Source organism: Pinus tabuliformis, chromosome 3_1 (genome assembly GCF_031772625.1).
Source record: "Pinus tabuliformis cultivar Carrire ecotype Pingquan chromosome 3_1, CPIR1, whole genome shotgun sequence".
In the NCBI taxonomy this organism is placed as follows: Eukaryota; Viridiplantae; Streptophyta; class Pinopsida; order Pinales; family Pinaceae; genus Pinus; species Pinus tabuliformis.
Window position 1 is genome coordinate 752388975 of NC_142301.1, and position 19678 is coordinate 752408652.

The following is a 19678-nucleotide window of genomic DNA, read 5'->3' on the forward strand; positions in this document are numbered from 1 at the left end:
TCACCCCACCTCACTACTAGAGTTGTATCAGTAAACATGGCGAAGTCTTCTTCCAGTCTAGAGGAAAGCCTATCGCCCTCTGTTGAAGCTTCCTGTTGGTCCTGCTTCTCCTCCTTGTCCTTCTTTCTGAGAGTAAATTGGGTACATTAGTGACCAATCTCAGCACATCTGAAGCACTTGACCTTTGAAAAGTCCTTCTTCTTTTTCTTCTGCTCCCCTTGTCCCTGACTGGGACCCTTATATGCAAGGGCCACATTCTCCTCCTCCTTCACCTGCTTCTATCCGCTAGTACTTCCATTGATGGAGCTCTTCAATAGAACTCGTACTGAATCCTCCTGTTGTAAATCGTCCCACATCTTGTCCCATCTTGGCAAGGTATCTCTACCCAAGATACTTTGGATGAATACATGCCACTCCTCTGAGACATTGTTTAGTGCCAATCGCACTAGCTCTATAGGTTGAGGCACTACCCCAAAAACTGCAAGCTAGTCTCGGGTCTCCTAAATCCTGGTGAGGAAGGGGTCTATGCCTTCCCCCTTCTGCATTTGTACAAGCCTCATCTTCTCTTCTAGGTACATCTTCTGCTGCTCGAAAATACCCTGGTAAAGCATAGAGAGGGCAACCCACATCTCTTTCGCAGTATCTTTTCTAGTTATGTGTGAAACCACATGATCCCGAACACCATCTAAGATCAAAGGTTTCACCCATTCCATCTCCTTTCTGTAACCTTTCACCTGATATGCGTCTTGGGGAACTGCTACCACTGCATCGATATGCATTTTCAGGCCAAACTCATCTATAAGGAAGGACATCCTTTCCTTCCAGATGACATAAATGGAAGCCCCATCCAACCTATCTTGATCACAAATCCCAACAGTGGCCATCTCAACAAAATGTCAAAAATCTCCTCTTTTCTTCTGCTCAGATGCTTCTCAACTATTCACACTCCCTTCTGGAGTGAGAATATATGCTCAGAATGACTATTGATATGCAAGGAAAAATCGAACTTCTTAAGACTAGAAGTTCCCTGAAGAAAATTTTCCCTATGTGTGTGGTGTTCTTCCTTCCACTTGACGTTGGATCTACTCTAGAAAACTGCTACAAAAACCACTACGTCTAGCTAGATATCTTCTCAATGAAAAAATATGAGTTTCTTTGTCTACCTATAGAATCACTCGATCTGGAAAGATCAAATTTTTCGACCCCTTTCTTAGAAAAATTGAGCCTCCTCAAGTAATTCAGCCTCCTAGCTGAATGACTTTGCTGCCCTTGGGAATTTCATCCTACTTCCCTTTCTGAGTAGAGAAATTCCTTTCCTTTTTTTAGGATCTCTCCATTTGATCAAATTCCCTCTGATACCATGTGAAAATTCTGAAAACCGGTATCCTATTGCAGCAACTGGAAATTATTCTCCTAGTTGTTAATTTTATTTAACAATTTATTTGTTGTTTGCTACGGAAAATACTAAATAAATTAGACTTCAACCTACACAAATAAAATTGTGGAAGAATAAATGTTGTAAGAAATGATAGTACACACACATAGAAATAAAACAATTATTTTTGGACAAATGTCCCGAAAAAACCCAACTTGGGAACACCGGTGCAACAACTGAGGGTTTTATATTAAGCAGCAATGAAATATTCTGAATACCATCTGGATGTCGAATATTGGCAATCCTACAAAGAAAATACTGGCAAAAAACTTGTGAGGAATTTTCCTCACCCCACAGGAAATCTCCCGACACAACTTGCCTTCAGAATTTTGGCCATCTGAGCCTCTGCATCATTCTCTACACTGCTCTTCGTAGTTGGCTGGATGTCTAGCCTCAGACTGGACTCTCATGAATTCATTATGCCTTCTTCTGACTAGAAATATGCTTCTCCAGCCCTCTCGGACTCTTTCCTGTCCTCTGGAACTGAAAACGTCAATCTCTATCAGCAAATCGACTTTGCCCCTAGAGGCTACTGCACTACCCCAATGTTAGCCTCTCTACAAATTCACTCACCGGATTTGGAATCCTTCCTCTGACTTCACTGTCTCTACCCCTCTCTCACTAATTCGATCTCTAGCTCTCTCTCTAGAAACTAACTACTGCTACTCTGGAAATCAATCTGCACATAAATTGAACCTCACAAGTGTCTTCTCCATCACCACATCGATCTGCTCTTATAATCCTCTGTTGGAGCACCAACGAATAAGATTAACACTTAATCAATGGATAGGATCATCTCAGGATCGATCCATTTGATTTTCTAGATGATTCTCACCTTGAATTAATTAATACTACTTAATTAACCATATTTCCTAAGTTTAGACTTAAGAAATATTTAAAAATTGGTTAATAATCTAATTAAGTCATTTCTAGGCAGAATTCTAGAAACGATTTTTGGGTTTTGGAGATCTCGTGTATTCTATCCTCTCCACAAAATTTCAAGGCTATAACACATCCGATGCTACAAAAACTAACATCCACCACGAGCATGAACTCATATATTCCATCGTTGCCCATGGCTATCATAAAATTGTCTTCTGGAAACTGTAACATTCCGGCCATATTTTATTTCTTATGGGCGATGGTGCATGCGGCCAGAAACGCAAAGCTGAAAAGATCTTGAATCTTCTGAAGATATGAATGGGTGAGGAAATCCATTATAGGCACCCAAGAAGGTAAGGTAGGAAACATTGGAGCAGAATGGAGTAATTTTCCATCCTTGTTACTAGCCTCATGGAGTCAATATGCTTCACAATGGAAAGCTAGTTGTTCTTACTCTTGGAGAAGAGGAGATTGGCACTATGTTTGCAATCATGAAGGATGCAGACTATGCCACAAAGCCAAAATTTATAGAGAATTTTTAGCATGATTGGAAGAAAGTTCTTGGGACTAACCATGCCATTCAAAAGTTTGAGCTCAGGGATTTTACCTGCTCTATAATTTTACCCCAATTAACGAATGACATCTTGGACAAAAAGAGAAGAAAAAATGGATGAGCACAAAGGAAAAGAAGCTCTGAAAGAAAAGAAGCAACAATAGGAGGAGAAGTACATGTGGTAAATTGTTGATGGAGTGAAAGAGAAGGTTGGGAACTTCAGAGTTGAGCCACCAGGGCTCTTCCATGGTTGTGGAGAGCATTCCAAAATGGGTAAATTGAAGAAGAGAATTTATCCAGAAGATATTAGAATCAATATAGGGAAAGATTCTTCCATCCCAGAGTGTACAATGATGACTACAGGTGGAAGGAGATCAGGCATGATAGAACTATAACATGGCTGGCTTATTGGAATGACCCAATCAATCCCAAATAATTCAAATATGCATTCTTGGCTCCTAATAGTTCTTGGAAATTCCAAAGTGACAGAGAAAAGTATGAGAAAGCAACAATGCTCAAGGATTACATAGATGACATTCGAGAAAAAGAAAGGGAGATGTATTGTTTGATAAGCTTGAAACCAGTAAATTGAATGCCCATCTTAAGGAAATTATGTCAATCCTTACAGAAAAAGTATTTAAAACATACGATGCATCCATTACATTGGACAAACTTCTTTAGGACACAACTAGTGTCATTTGTTCAAAGAACATTTTTGAATATCAACGTGGAAACAAGGAGGTTGCAATTATGTGTAACCATCAACAATTTATTTCAAAGGCACATGTTACCCAAATGGAAAGAGTTGAAGGAAAGACTACAGAGTTAGAGAGCGCACTCAGGGAGCTGGAGATTTATCTTGATAGGGCTAGAAAATGGAATCCACCACACTCCAGTTATCCAAAAGGTAAGCCTTCTAAGAGAAACCAGAGTCCAAAAATGTTGGAGAAAAAATTGAAGACAAACATGAAAATAAGAGATGATCTGAAGACTGTGGCATTGGGAAAATTGAAAATCAATTACCTGGACCCAAGAATTTCAGTTTCCTAGTGTAAACACCATTTTTTCCCATTGAGAAGATATTTAATAAGTCACTTGTGGCTAAATTTTCTTGGGCAATGAATATAGAGAAAGAATACATATTTTGAACTCTGGGAAATGAATACAGATCAAGAATACATATCCTGAAACATTCATGACTTTTCTTTTTCCATACATGGCATTATACTCAGTGTGTTGCATATTTATGGATTGGACCTGTAAATGGGAAAATTAGATCTATAATATCACTTCAGATGGTACCTTGTGTTTACTATCTTCGGGACAATGCAAAATTATCCTATAGGTATGTACATAACATGAAATAAAAATTTCACTTCACAAAAAAGTTTTATACATGTGTGCACTAGAATGTTTGAATCTCATCTTCTCTGTTGAACAAGTCCACGCCCTCTCCATAGATTCGAACTAGGGCCTTCCTAAGCTTTTTCCACCCAATTCAACGCCAAGGAGTGTAGAACAATCTTGAATTCTTTAGGTAGGCTTACCTCAGTGTATGCGGGCTTATCCATTGGATGTACAACATTCATGCATTCCACAAAGGCCATGGTATTATGTAACAACCCTGGTGAAAACTCCATGTAATAAAAGTTAATAAATGCAACATAATAACCACGGTTGATGGGACACTTATTCCAAGTTGAATGTTAGGAAAAATCCTAGTGATGGGGATCACTTGTGATTGATTAATGGCTAAGGAAATTGGAAAAGGAAATGGCTAAGGCTTTGGAAAGGAAAAATTCCATTTTTGCACATTTATTTATGAAAATAATGGAAATTAGGAGAAAAGGGAGGTGAAAGGTCACAGATTGCATGTGTGGAGGAAAATGAAGAAACTAGAGGCCTCAACCATAAAAAGGATTTTGAGGATCAGTGGGTAACCTTTTGTCAATTCAGTTTTGGAGCTCTTTCATTATTCTCTCTCTCTCATACTCTTGGACACTTAGAGTTTTCTTGGAGCACTCTTGGAGAGTGTGGCATACTTAGAGTTTTGGAGCAAGAAGACAAAGGAAGAGAAGGAAAGTGTGAGAGGACACTAGGATCATCAACTACAGTGGATTTGTCTTGCAGGTACCGAGTTGCATGTATGTTTTCCTCACTAGTTTTAGCATGCATGGCATATGCATGTGGATTTTTGTCATGATCTATCATTGGCATGGAGGATTTCCTAGATTGATAATGGATTGCCTAGCCTTGTCATTTCATGGATAGCCATGGAGATTATGGGTTTATTTCATTTTTTTGTTTTGGTTGGTTCTCATGTTTCCTTATCTTGGGTTGAGTTATTAGTTCCTAGAAGCCCTATTTGGACAGATGTTGTGGAAGCCCTATAACAGCTTGGGTTGAATTACTAGTCCTGGAATCCTTGGTTGGAAAAATTCTCTGGAAGTCTGGCGATAGCTATGGTTTGACTTACTATTCCTGGAAGCCTTGGTTGGAAAAATGCTCAGGAAGCTCGATGACAACTGTTAGTTGAGTTACTAGTCCTGGAAGCCTTTGTTGGAACAAACGATTTGGAAGCCCTAGAAGGTTTGGATGGAGACCAATCTGAAGATGGTTTTGTGATGTCCAACCGTGAGGTGGAATTATTGTTGATGGGTTGATGTAGATGGCCTCTAGAATCCCTAGATGGTTTTGGATTGATGTTTTCTATGAGATCCCACATTCATGCTTGGAATATGGCACGGGGGTGAATGGGTAAAGAGATATTTGGCTCAGCCATTCTACAGTCGGGTGGAACGTGGAAGTTCCATCTCGGGTTTGGATTTTGCATCATCAATAAGAGGTTATTTCTCCTTGTATTTATATGAGTATTATATTGGTTTATATGTGGTTTATATGGTTTTGATTTCATTGTATTTATGTTGCTATTATGTTGGTTATATATATATGTATGTATGTATGTATGTATGTATGTATGTATGTATATACATACATACATATATATGTTTTATGACAATATCTATGTATGGTTCTCATCATGTTTTTACTGGTAAATGAATGAACAATGTATATATGACCTAATGGATGAAATGGTAGTTGATGTGTTGAGGCATCAATGTTTCTTAGCGATTCTCAACTAAGTATGAGACCCCTATGCTCAAATCTGTTATTTACATATGTATATTACATATTCATGATATGTTTGATGAGTCTATCATGGTTAGTAGGGGTCTATTCAAGGTCTTTATCAAGTAATTGCTTTTGCATTGTCATTTCCCTGTTATCTTACTATTTTTAAGATGCCATTCTATTTTGGGGAGTGACCTAGGCTCTAGGCCTGAAAAAGTGGCTCAAATCCCAGGGAAATTGGCACAACACTATGCAAAAAAGTCCCTGGACATTGGCTTGCAGACCTGTGAGAGTGTCCAGAGGTGCTTGGATGATGGCATGCCCATAGCATGAGAGCATCCAGAGGTCAAGTGGTCCAAAATCTCAGTGGGACCTAGGGGCTGGTTGGAAGAAAAGTTGGATTGGTTCCTGAGAGTCCTAATGTTGATGTTGAATGTCTGTATGGTGTGTTTATGTTGGTTCCACTTCCTTAACATGACTTAAGAGGTCAAATCATATGATAGTGGCCTCTCATCGCATGTTTACCCCGACTGTCTGGTTGCCTAGGTAGATATGGGAGGAGGGTGTTACAGAGTGGTATCAGAGCATGGTTCACAACTCAGACTGGATGGGTTGTGTATTGGTCATGCATGCATGTCAGGTGCACAATGTGTCTCTCACTTGCATTCCATGTGATTTTTTCATTTGCATAATGTTGATCGTGGTTGAGTGATATCATCGTGTGGAAGTTTATGTTGTCATTGTAGAGTGCATCGTCATGAGTGTATGCCTAGTTACATGTTATTATATGTCACTTGGTTACATTCTCGAATGTTTGGTTACATTCTTGTATGTTTTGTTGCATTCTTGTATGATTAGTTGCATGTATAATTCTTGTAGGTTTGGTTACAACTATTGTTCATTTATGCTTGATTACATGTGTTTATGCCTGTGTATGGTTGGTTACACATTCCTTATGCATGTTAATGTTGCATGTGGTCAATTGTATAGTGATCTAGTGGTTGTTGTCATGCATGAGGTCATGGTATGCATTGTTGTTAAGGTCATGCATTAGTGACTAGACCCTAGCTAGAATGATGGTTGCATGGTTATACACTTACGTGTTATGTTTATATATGTTGTCATGATTATGGTATACATGTATCACGCTAATTTGTTGATCTTGTAGACAAGGTATCCTCCCCAAGCTATACTAAGGTACGTTGGTTTATTGTGATTTGGTTTAGCTAACACGATATACCTTTTAGGAAGAAATATCAAATGGCTAGCAAGACGGTAAACTACAAAGACTGTACCTATGAATTAGAAGAGTAGTATGGTGTTGGGAACTCTTCCAATTTGGAAGATACATTGAAAATATTAAAGGAAGAAATAAGGAGTTGTAAGGTAGATAATGGCATAATCATGTAGGCACAGGAGAAACAAGTAGAGGTAAATGCAGTGATACTTCAGAGTTTGTCAGATTTGCAGCGACAGGAACCACATCGAATCAGCTATGAGCAAGAGGATAGAACTAATGGGGCATATGGCAGTGGGTCACATGGTGGTCACAGGTCAGATAGAGATTGACACAGTCAGAGATGGTAGATTGTTGGACACTCCAGATAGGAGAGGGGATAGACAAAGGTATTGTTTGAGTTCTTATTCAGATAGGCACTATGATCGTCATCGTTATCATCCTTACAAGAGGAGTGATAGGGGATACTTGCAAGATGAGTTTAAGAAAGAAAAGCCACCTACTTTTGATGGAGAGAGAAAGAAACCACAGGATGCAGAGGCATGGTGGCTTGGCATGAGTAAGTTCTACAGGTTACATGATTACTCAAAGAACATGAAAGCTAGAGTAGCTACATTCAGTCTCAAAGGTAAAGCAGACATTTGCTGGGAAGATGTGAAGAATGTCAGATGCATTCATGAGGAAGACTTGAATTGGAATGAGATTTGAGTGGTTATTAAAGAAGAAGTATTTGTCAAAGAGATACTTTGATGACAGGGAAAAATAATTCTATCAGCTAAAGATGGGATCGATGACAGATGAAGAGTACACTAGCAGTTTCTTGAAGCTACTAAGCTATGTGCCTTATCTCACAGAGGAAAATTCCAAGATTCAGAGGTTCATTAGTGGATTATCGGTCGCATTCAAAGGCAAGATTGAGTTCTATGAGCCTAGATCATTTGAGGAAACAATCGGAAAGCTAAGGCATTGATATGAACAATCGAAACGCAGATCTAAGACTAAGTCAGGTTGGAAAGGTAATGCAAAGAAAAAAGGAAATGGGACATAAAGTGAGCAAGACCTCAATGTACAGATAATAAAGAGAATGTTGCAGCATCTAATAAGTTTAATGCATCAGATAAAGGACAAGGACATTGATATGAGGAGCAGAACAAGGATGCATTCTGGGAACCTATAGAGTGTTGGACTTGTGGCAAAGATCATCGTAGGAGAGATTATCTGCAGAATCAGGGTGGTAGGCCTCATATATATAATGTAGTGGATGCGCAGACTGTTGGGGATGTTGGTCAGAGCATTCCTCGTATTTATGTTGTAGAAATTCCCACTGTAGATCAACAGATTATGCAATATACTAAAACACAATACAAGATCTACTTCTACAACACTTTGCGGAAGCTTAATCGAATTGAGCAAGAACAAGAGAACACATAACACAGAATAAATAACTCGGGGAAAGCCTCAGACTAAAACCCCAATCTCTGTATTATCATACAAGTGGAAATCCTGTTCAAGTTACAAAAATAATCAGCTCACAAGCTATCCTGCTCTCTCTGCAATCAAACAATACTACTCATAGACAGTCAAAGGCTCTCACAACCTTCTCCTCTGCCCTCCAAGCCTCCTATTTCCTCGCGCAATTTTTCCTGGGGTCAAGTGCTTCCACTTTTGTGAATTCCCACCTCACACTGCTCACTTGGTCCAGTAGTAACTGCACAATCCTGAAGGAGATAAATCCTTCTGCATAGATGAGTTTCCTTTATAGGAAAAATCCATCCAACTGATAGTACATTGTCCCTCCTCTAATCTCAACTGGGTCTTTCTCTGAACTGACATGCATGAGTTATTTATGAGATAATATTCATTTATCTGAAGTGTAGTAGTTACATGTATGCAAGCATTAACTAATTGAACTTACAATTAATTCAACAAATTGTTTGAATTAATCTAACTGGACTTGACTCAGTTAATTGAGCCAACTAATTACAACTCATCCTTATCTCTTTAACTGATGGATAAATTCCTCAATCAAAGGAATAACTGTTGCATGTCCTCACATAGACTTCATGTTTATTTTTCCTTAACTAATTAACTCAAGATGAATTAATTAATCAATTCACAAATATCTGCTAAGATCAAATTCGAATTTTACTTCTCCATTTTAGTTCAGGGACTAACTAAAATTGGAATCTAACCTAAAATGTTATTTATAGCACTTCCATTTTTCATTCCTTGTTGCTATGTCCAACACTGGTACCCGAACTGCTATTTATAGTAGTGCTATTTTTAGCACTTCTATTTTTAGCATTTCTTGTTGCCATTTTCAACATATGCATCATTGGATAACAAACAGGCAGACCATCATGCATCTATCATTGAGATGGATGATAAGCTTTGTGATCAAGTTGTTTCCATTTTGATTGGCCCTGGATCTAATTATAGCTATATTAGTCCTGACTTGGTGGATAAGTGTGGTTTGAGTAAGGAATTGAATGCAGAATCTTGGTTAGTGCAATTGGCTACATGTACAAAAAGGCAAGTTCATCATTGGGTAAGAGCTTGTGCATTTTATTTGAATGGTATGCCTACCACAACGCATTTGAATGAATTACCATTGGGATGATACAATATGTTGTTGGGCATGGATTGGTTGTATCTTCATAGAACCAAGGTAGATTGTTATGAAAAAGAAATTGAGTGTGTGGATGACAATGGGGAACCAAGATTATTACAAGGAAACAAGAAAACCACATCAGTTAGGATGGTGACAACTATGCAAGAAAAGTGTAGTCACAGGAAAGGGTGTGCATTATTTGCAATGCACATTTCTAGTGACAAGGGCAAGGAATTTAAGGACACAGATGTTTGGAGAAAGTACATAGTGTTACAACAGTTAAAGAATGTATTTCCTAAGGATATTTTAGAGTTGCCACCTCACAGGGAGGTAGACTTTTCTATTGAGTTGGTGCCAGGGGCAGCTCTGACATCAAAATCACCTTACAAGATGAGCACACCTGAGTTGGTAGAGTTGAAGCTACAGTTGAAGGAAACGTTGGGCAAGGGATACATTAGGCCAAGGGTATCACCATGGGGTGCACCAGTGTTGTTTGTGAAGAAGAAGAAGGATGGTACTCTTAGATTATGCATTGAATACAGACAATTGAACAAAATTACCATCAAGAATAGGTATTCGTTACTAAGGATTAATGGCTTGTTCGATCAATCGAAGGGAGAATTGGTGTTCTTGAAGATTGATCTGAGATCTGGGTATCATCAATTATGCATCAAAGAGGAGGACATTTACAAGACAACTTTCCACGCCATTTATGGGCATTATGAGTTTTTTGTAGTTTCATTTGGCTTAACTAATGCTCCAACTACATTTATGTGCTTGATGAATAGTGTGTTGTGTCTGTATTTGGATAAGTTTGTTATTGTGTTCATTAATGACATATTGGTATATTCTAAAAATGAGGAAGAGCATGTCAATCATTTAGCAATAGTGTTGAGTTTGTTGAGAGAGCATCAGTTGTACGCTAAGCTCAGCAAGTGTAGTTTCGTTGAGACTAAGGTACACTACTTGGGACATGTTGTCTCCAAGGAGGGAATTTCAGTAGATCCAGAAAAGATAAAGGCCATCATGGAGTGGGTAGCTCCTAATAATGTAGATGAGGTGAGCTCTTTCATGGGGTTGGAAATCTATTATAGAAGGTTCATCAGGAACTTCTCACATATTGCTTATGATATCACATCATTGCAGAGGAAAGGTAAGAATTTCGAATGGACGGAGGAGTGTGAGGCCAGTTTGGAGCAGCTTAAGCAGTTTTTGACACATGCAACAGTGTGAAAGATTGAAAATCTGGAGAACGAGTTTGTAGTGTGCATAAATGCTTGCAAGAAAGGACTTGGTCGAGTCCTTATGTAGGATGGACAAGTGGTATGTTATGATTCACGAAAACTGAATGAGCACGAGCAGAACTACCCCACACGTTATCTTGAGTTGGCAGTGATTATACATGTGTTGAAGATGTGGAGACATTATCTTCTAGGCAGGAGGTTTACATTGATGACTGATCATAGTGGTTCTTGGTATTTATTTGACCAACCGAATCTGAATGGTAGGCAAGCTCGGTGGTTGGCTACAATCGGTGAGTTTGATTTTGAGATCAAGTACATCAAAGGAAAAGAGAAAAGAGTGGAATATTCTCTTAGCAAGTGGATATAGGTAAATCACTTAGCAGCTATGAGCTCCTATGGGACAGACTTACAGGATAGGATCTTGCAAGTAGGTCAGCAGGATGTCAGATATATGGATATTATGCACAAGTTGTAGCAAATTACAGGCACATGTACAAGTGATAGTACAGGTACAGGTGACAGTGAAGGTACAGGTGCAGGTGCACATGATGTGTACTATTGCCTTACAACATATGGATTGGTCAGATTCAGAGACAAGATATATGTGTCAGATAGTAGTGAGCTCAAGAAAGCGATCTTGAGAGAGTTTCATGTGAAACCATATTTGGGTCACCCAGATTATCAGAGGACACTGACCGCAGTGAAGAGATTTTATTATTGGCCGAACCTGAAGAGGGATTAGCAAAGTTGTGGCTAGGTGTTTCAATTGTTAATGTGTGAAGGCAAAGTGTAAACATCCAGGTGGAATTCTACAGCCGATTGTGATTCTAGAGTGTAAATGGGAATTCATTTCCATAGACTTCATCACAGGGTTTCCAAGGACAGTGAGACAACAAGATTCCATCATGGTTGTTGTGGACATGTTGACAAAGGTTTCACACTTCATTCCAATGAAGTCTACATTCTTAACTAGCGATGTAGCATTGGTATTCATCAAAAAATGTGGTCAGATTACATGGTGATCCGAAGAAGATTGTGTCAGATAGGGATGCAAAGTTCACTTCCAAAATTTGGAAGGGGTTGTTTACAGGTTTGGTCACATATTTGGCCTTCAGTACAGCTTATCATCCATAGACATATGGACAAACAGAGAGGGTCAACAGGATATTGGAGGACATGTTGAGGATGTATGTGATGCATCAACATCGAAAGTGGGAAGAGTACCTTCCACTAGTAGAGTTCGCTTACAACAATGGGTATCAAGAATCTTTGAAGATGAGTTTGTTTGAGGCATTGTATGGGTGGAGTTGCAATACTCCTGTCAGTTGGAGTGATCCAGTTAACATGGCATTGATTGGACTAGACATGTTGGAAGACATGGAACAAGAAATGCAGGTGATCCAAAATTGATCTAAGACAAACAATAAGGTATTACAAACTCATGTGCATGGATGTGCCTATGTCATTTTATGGAACGGATCGATAAGATTGTGAAATACACAGGCACCAAAGCAGTCAAGGAAAACATAACAGGCAAACATATAAACACAACAAGTTTAATAAGGAGTTCACCCAATACTCTTGGGCTACGTCTCCCGATCCAGCCTTCAATGGTGGCCTCTCTATTATGTTTCCAAAGCAGAGTTTTTACAATAGTGAGCTCAATTTGAGTCTCACACACAGATGTAAATCAGCAAGACTGTACTTGGATCCCCCAAGTCTCTGGAGTACACAGACTCTCTTTAATGACTCTGGACCTGTATTGGTCACAGTAGTATGAGCAAAATTTAAGACTCATACATGAAAGGCATTACAGAGGAGTGCACTTGAACCTCTCAAGCCTTCTCTAGAGCACACAGAATCTCTGACTCTCTCTGTCTTTGTATTTACTTTGGCTCGATGCTGCCTTTGCTTCTGCAAGTCATCTCGGCTTCTTTTCTCTGCTTTCAGCTTACTAACTTGCTTACTGCTTCTAACTTGCTTCTCTCTCTGTCAGTTTGTGGCTTTAAAGCCAGTCTACTTTCTAACTGTTCATTTTAGCTTCTCGGCTTTCCAGTTCCCCTGCCTCTGTCCGTTTGCATCCCTCTGCTATGCATAATCATCACTGTATAATGCCTCATAGGGAGGTGGCCACCTATTTCATAATGAACTGAGTGTCAGTTCTCTTGGACGTTTTTGAAACGACCGTTTATTCCGTTAACTCCAAGAATGCCCGCGAAACACAACCTTTTTCCAACGCATCATCCACATCAGACTTCAAATCCTATACAACTATGCCTGTTAACCTCGTCAAATCCGGTCATCCATCAGAACACGTCTCTACCGTTGATCTGGAGCCTCTAGATCCTGCGGTCATCGTCCATATCGGGCAGATAAGTAACATGATGTTTATTCGTCCGATGTGAGCGGTTTTCTCTCTCTTCCGCCGGACGCATGGCAACCATTGTGTGGCATCGGGCAGGACTCGGTTGAAACTGCTTACCGCTCAAAGCCCTTCCGATATCCTGCCGGTTTTTGTGGGACCCCACCTTTGATGGAATCAAAATGATATCTGTTGCATTTTATGATTTTTCAGGTCCGGGTGCTTGCGGCATTTCCTTATTCGAGGGGTTTGCCCTGCGATATGATATTAGCGACTTTTCGCTAATCACATATCAGAAACTACCCCCGTTTCTCGAAATGGCCTCTGGTTTTGCCAATTTGCGACAGCACGCGTTACCATGGGTCGACGGTCTACGTGCTTGAGCGATGGTCCTCGTTACTCCACGTTGATCACCAATTGCAACTGTTACGAGGATACCTCTAATAGCTTGATCTTTATAAGACTTGTAGCCTTTGGCATAATTTTTAAAGAGTTCATGAAAACTTAGAGAGTGTTCTAGGATTCAATTTGGATCACGGCCTTCCCAATGAAAAAGCTTTTGGACCACCTAAAGTTGGCTTTTAAGCATCAAACAAGTGAGGATATAGATTCCTCACTCGCCCAATTTCTATCCATCTTGCACTGCTTGGTTTTGAATCTTTGAGTCCAATCCTGAGGTACTCAACATCCTCTCTGCGCGTAGTCCTCACATTCATGTCCAGAACTGTATCTTCCTGCAATTCATTGAGATATTCAGGCAACAAATCATCAATAGAAGGCAATTGACTCTGCTCTTCAGGATCTTCAATTGATTAAGGTTCAAATAGTCTCAAGCTTTCTGCATTAACAACTGAATAGATGTGCATGTAAGCTAGAAAATCAAGGCGAAAAGCATTCTCACCAATTTTCTCAAGTATCTTGAAAGGTACATACCTTATCAGCTTCAGCTTCTTAGCTTCACCCTGCATTCTATCTTTGCTGATATACAACCAGACTTGATCACCAACTTGGAAACTATGCTCAATCTGATGCTTATCATGCCTTGCCTTGTACTTGGCTTGGATCTTTTCCAGCTGTTCCTGTACTGCCTAGTGAATTTCTTGGATTTGTTCAATGAACTTGGTTGCCTTGTCCACATCACTGTGTCCATCAACCGCTATGCCTTTACCAAAGACAAAATCCAAGGGAGACCTTGGGGTAAAACCAAAACAGGTCTCAAAAGGAGATCTCTATGTAGAAGAATGTTTAGCTCGGTTGTAAGCATGTTGCACATAACATAAATTTTCATCCCAAAGCTTGGGATGCTTACTGCAATAGCCTCTGAGCGATTGGATCACTGTCCTATTGACCACCTCTATTTGGCCATCTGTTTGTGGATGAAAATTTGTGCTCTTCTTTAGTCTGGTGTCCATCAATTCCCACAGACTCATCCAAAATTTCCCAATAAATCAGGAATCTCAATCAGATACAATGGAAATGGGTAATCCAAAATGAACCCATACATGCTGAAAGAACAACTTTGTTGTTTGTTCAGTTGTAATCTGTTTGTTACAAGGTATTAAAATACACATTTTGCTGAACCTATCCACAATAGCATATAAATAGTCATGACCTTTTCTAGATTTAGGTAGTCCCCCAACAAAGTCCATGGAAACACTTTCCCAAGGATGAGAAGGAACTGGTAGTGGAGTGTACAAGCCTAGTTTTCTATTACTGGGCTTGCTTGTAGCACACATGGTACACCCTCTTATATATCTAGAAACTGTTTCATTCATTTTTGGCCAATAACAAAATCTTTGCAGCTCTGCAACTCTTTTACTTACACCAAAGTGACGTGATATTAGAGAAGTGTGTGCTTCTCGAATTATCTTTACTCTTTCAGTTTGAGGAATGCATAACTTTCCAAAATGATACAAGATTTGGTACTTAACATGATAATCCAATTCTTTTACTTGTTTGCCATGACTTAAAGTTGCATATACATCTTTAAAATCTATATCTTGAGCATATTGTTCAATGTAGCTTTCATGCAATACTGAATTATGCTTAAGTATAGTAGATGCACTTATGATTGGTCTGGACAACATATCTGCAACTTTATTGTGTATGCCCTTTTTATATCTGCTGACAAGATGAAATTGTTGTAGAAAAACCATCCACCTATAGTGTCTTGAATGCTGCAACTTAGTTTGTGAGTGAAAATATTAAAGTGGTTGATGATCAATATGTATAACTGTCTCTTTGCCCATTAGATAATGTTTCCACTTTTTCACACTCTGTACTAATGCATACAATTCTTTATCATATGTGGGATAATTAACTACTGCAGAATTAAATGTCTCAAAATGATAACATATCGGTTTACCATGCTGCATCAACACTGCTCCCATGGCATAGTCACTGGTATCCGTTTCAATCTCAAATGATCTTTGAAGATCAGGCAGTGCTAGTACTGGTGTTGTACTAATCTTTTCTTTTAAGGTGTCGAAGGCTTTCTGTTGTTTGCCTCCCCACTGAAACACCTTGTTCAATCCTGTTAAAGCATGTAAGGGAGTTTCAATCAAGGAAAAGTTAGAAATAAACTTTCTCCAATACTGTGTTGCTCCTAGGAAGCTTCTAACTTTTGTAGCAGATTTGGGTTTAGGCCAGTTTACAATGATTGCAACCTTAGAGGGATCTATCTTCAATTCACCACCCCCTACAATATGACCCAAATAATTCAAAGATGTTTTGCCAAATTCACATTTTGGTAGCTTAACATAAATATTGTCTTTCTTCAAAACATCTAGAGTCTGCTTTACATGCTTAAAATGTTCTTCCCATGTTTTACTAAATATAAGAATGTCATCTAGATATACAATGACAAAATCATCAATAAAAGGCTTGAGTACATCATTCATTACTCTCATGAAAGTAGCAGGAGCATTAGTTAAGCCAAAAGGCATAACTAAGCATTCATACAATCCCTGCTTTGTTTTGAAAGCAGTCTTCCATGCATCTTACTCTGCAACTCTGACCTGATGGTAGCCACTATGCAAGTCCAACTTGGAAAAGTAAACAGCTTCTTTCAACTGATCTAATAGATCATCTATGCGAGGAAGGGGATAACATTTTTTTATCATTATCTTATTCAGTGCTCGGTAATCAATGCGCGTTCTCCATGAGCCATCTTTCTTTCTCACCAAGACAATTGGAGACCCACATGGTGATGTGCTAGGTCTTATGAACCCTTTCTCGAGCAGCTCCTGTACCTTCTTCTTGATTTCTTCGTTCTCTAAAGCGGACAACCTGTACATTCCGATGTTAGGCAATGGAGCATCTTGCTAGAAATTAATATCGTGTATTATTTCCTTTTTGGGTGGCAGACCTTTAGGTTCTTGAAATAGTATATCATATTCTGAAACAACTTTTTCTAAATTAGCTTGATGTTTAGCATTACAACCTTCAAATACATTAGTTTTATCAGGTTTATTTTCCTTTACAACCATCAATAAAAATTGTTTGCATGAATTTACAATTCTTTTCATCTGCCCTGAATTTATGAGAGTATAATTATTCTTGAGTTTATGAGTTGTTACAATATATTCAATTCCATCTTTAACGAGTTGATACTTGTTTTTTGCTCTATAGAAAATGGCTTTCCTATCATATAAGTAAGGATTTCCTAAAACAATTCCACATATATCCAAGGGAACAATATCTAACTCAACCTCATCTACAAATGTTGACCCAAAAGAAAACCTAAGTTTACATTGTCTAGTCACTTGTAGCTTTGCTTTATCACATAACCAGCCTAATGGATATGGATTCTTGTGAGGTGTGGTTAGTAATCCCAACTTCCTTACAATTGCTTTAGAAATTAAGTTTACTTGTGAGCCACTATCAAACAAATTATCAATCTTTTGATGCTTGGAAATAACTCTAATATGAAAAAGCTCATGTCTTTTCCTCTCATTTTCTTCATTATCAGTGGATTGTGCAGAATTACTAGTAGATGCTTCAGAATTTTTACCTTTTATATCTATGGTTGTGATTGTTGTTTCATCCCCTGAGTCTGACCCCAAATTCTTCTGAATAGCTGCATCAGTTTTCTTCTTTTTGCCATCATACTTATTGGGCCTCAGCTCTGGATGTAGAATCCAACAATGTTCATCATCATGCCCATCCTTCTTGCAGTGAGTGCATGAAGGCTTGGTCTTTTGTACAGCGTTTGTCTTCCTCTCTTTCCATTTCTGCTTTCTCTTTTCCTTGTTCTTGCTTGCAGTGGGTTTTGATGATCCCCCAACTTCTAGGTTCACATTCTTGCCTCTAGCCTCTAGATGTGTAGCCTAAACAGATACCTCATCTACGCTAGTAGGATTAAACATGAGAATGGTGTGCTTTAAATAGTTGTGTAGACCCCCTTTATACTTCAGTAGAGTTTCAGGTGAGTCTAAAGAAATTCCTAGAATCAAAGCTCTTTTTCTAAATTCTTGGGTGTAACTTTGTACACTTTGCCCTTTCAATTGGCAAAGAGTTTGCCAACTCATCATAGCTTGCTGCATAAAAGCTAGTGGATAGAATTGTTTTTTAATTGTAGAAACAAATTCACTCCAGACAGAAAGAATTTTACCATGCTTCTTCATGTCATCTTGTGTTCTACCTTCCCACCATACCAAGGCAGTTCCTTCAAGGCGTAGGTTGGCCAGCTAAATCTTACTTCTATCTGAATCAATGCTCTGTACCCTACAATATACATCAATATATCTAATCCAATTATCCAGCTTTTTTGCATTCAACTCTTCATCATATACTGGAAAATCAAATTTAACATCTAATTTAATTAAATATGCTTTCTTCTTTTTATTTTCAGGACTATTAGGAGGTGTGGGAAGTTTTTATTCTTTCCCTTTGCCTTTAGAATCGTTATTTAGGAGGGTTTATTCTACTCCTTTGTCATGTTGGGAAGTTGAAGAATCTTCACTTCGACCTTTTTTAAATTCTCTATACATTTCTTCTACCATGGCTCTCATGGTCATGAAACTGTCCATGAACTGGGAGTCTGATTCCAAGGGACTTTATTCTTCCATTTTCCTCTTAGGATAGACTCTTCCAATTTCTAGGTTAGCTTCAACCAACTCTCCTTCTCCTAATTTGAGTTTTGTCCTAGTTAGCATTCAAAAAAAAAAAAATCCAACACAAGCTTGTCTAACCTTAGTAACCTAGAGCTCTGATATCACTTGATCCAAAATTGATCTAAGACAAACAATAAGGTATTACAGACTCATGTGCATGGATGTGCCTATGTTATTTTATGCAACGGATCGATAAGATTGTGAAATACACGGGCACTGAGGTAGTCAAGGAAAACATAACAAGCAAACATATAAACACAACAAGTTTAAAAAGGAGTTCACCCAATACTCCTGGGCTACGTCTCCCGGTCCAGCCTTCAGTGGTGGCCTCTTTATTATGTTTTCAAAGAAAAGTTTTTACAATAGTGAGCTTAATTTGAGTCTCACACACAGATGTAAATCAACAAGACTGTACTTAGATCCCCCAAGTCTCTAGAGTACACAGACTCTCTTTACTGACTCTGGACCTCTATTGGTCACAGTAGTATGAGCCCAATCTAAGACTCATACATGAAAAGCATTACAGAGGAGTGTGCTTGAACCTCTCAAGCCTTCTCTAGAGCACATAGACTCTTTGACTCTCTCTGTCTCTTTCTTTACTCTGGCTCGATGCTGCCTTTGCTTCTGCAGGTCAGCTCGGCTTCTTTTCCCTGCTTTCGGCTTACTAACTTGCTAACTGCTTCTAACTTGCTTCTCTCTCTGCTAGTTTGTGGCTTTAAAGCCAGTCTGGTTTCTAACTGTTCATTTCCACTTCTCAGCTTTCCAGTTCCCCTGCCTCTGTCCATTTGCATCCCTCTGTTCTGCGTAATCATCACTATATAACGCCTCACAGGGAGGTGGCCACCTATTTCATAATGAACTGAGTGTCAGTTCTCTTGGACGTTTTCGAAACAACTGTTTATTCTGTTAACTCCAAGAATGCCCACGAAACACAACCTTCTTCCAACGCATCATCCACATCGAACTTCAAATCCTATACAACTATGCCTGTTAGCCTCGTCAAATCCGGTCATCCATCGGAACACATCTCTGTCGTTGATCTGGAGCCTCCAGATCCTGCGGTCATCGTCCATGTCAGGCAGATAAGTAACACGATGTTTATCCATCC

The 19678-nt window shown here is 39.0% G+C and overlaps 2 pseudogenes; both read left to right on the forward strand.

The window, feature by feature from the left end:
* The first annotated feature begins 2483 nt into the window (after nucleotides 1–2483).
* On the forward strand, nucleotides 2484–3414 carry LOC149189557 (DNA topoisomerase 1 alpha pseudogene; annotated as a pseudogene).
* A 2-nt stretch (nucleotides 3415–3416) lies between these two features.
* On the forward strand, nucleotides 3417–4018 carry LOC149189558 (DNA topoisomerase 1 beta pseudogene; annotated as a pseudogene).
* Nucleotides 4019–19678: the final 15660 nt, after the last annotated feature.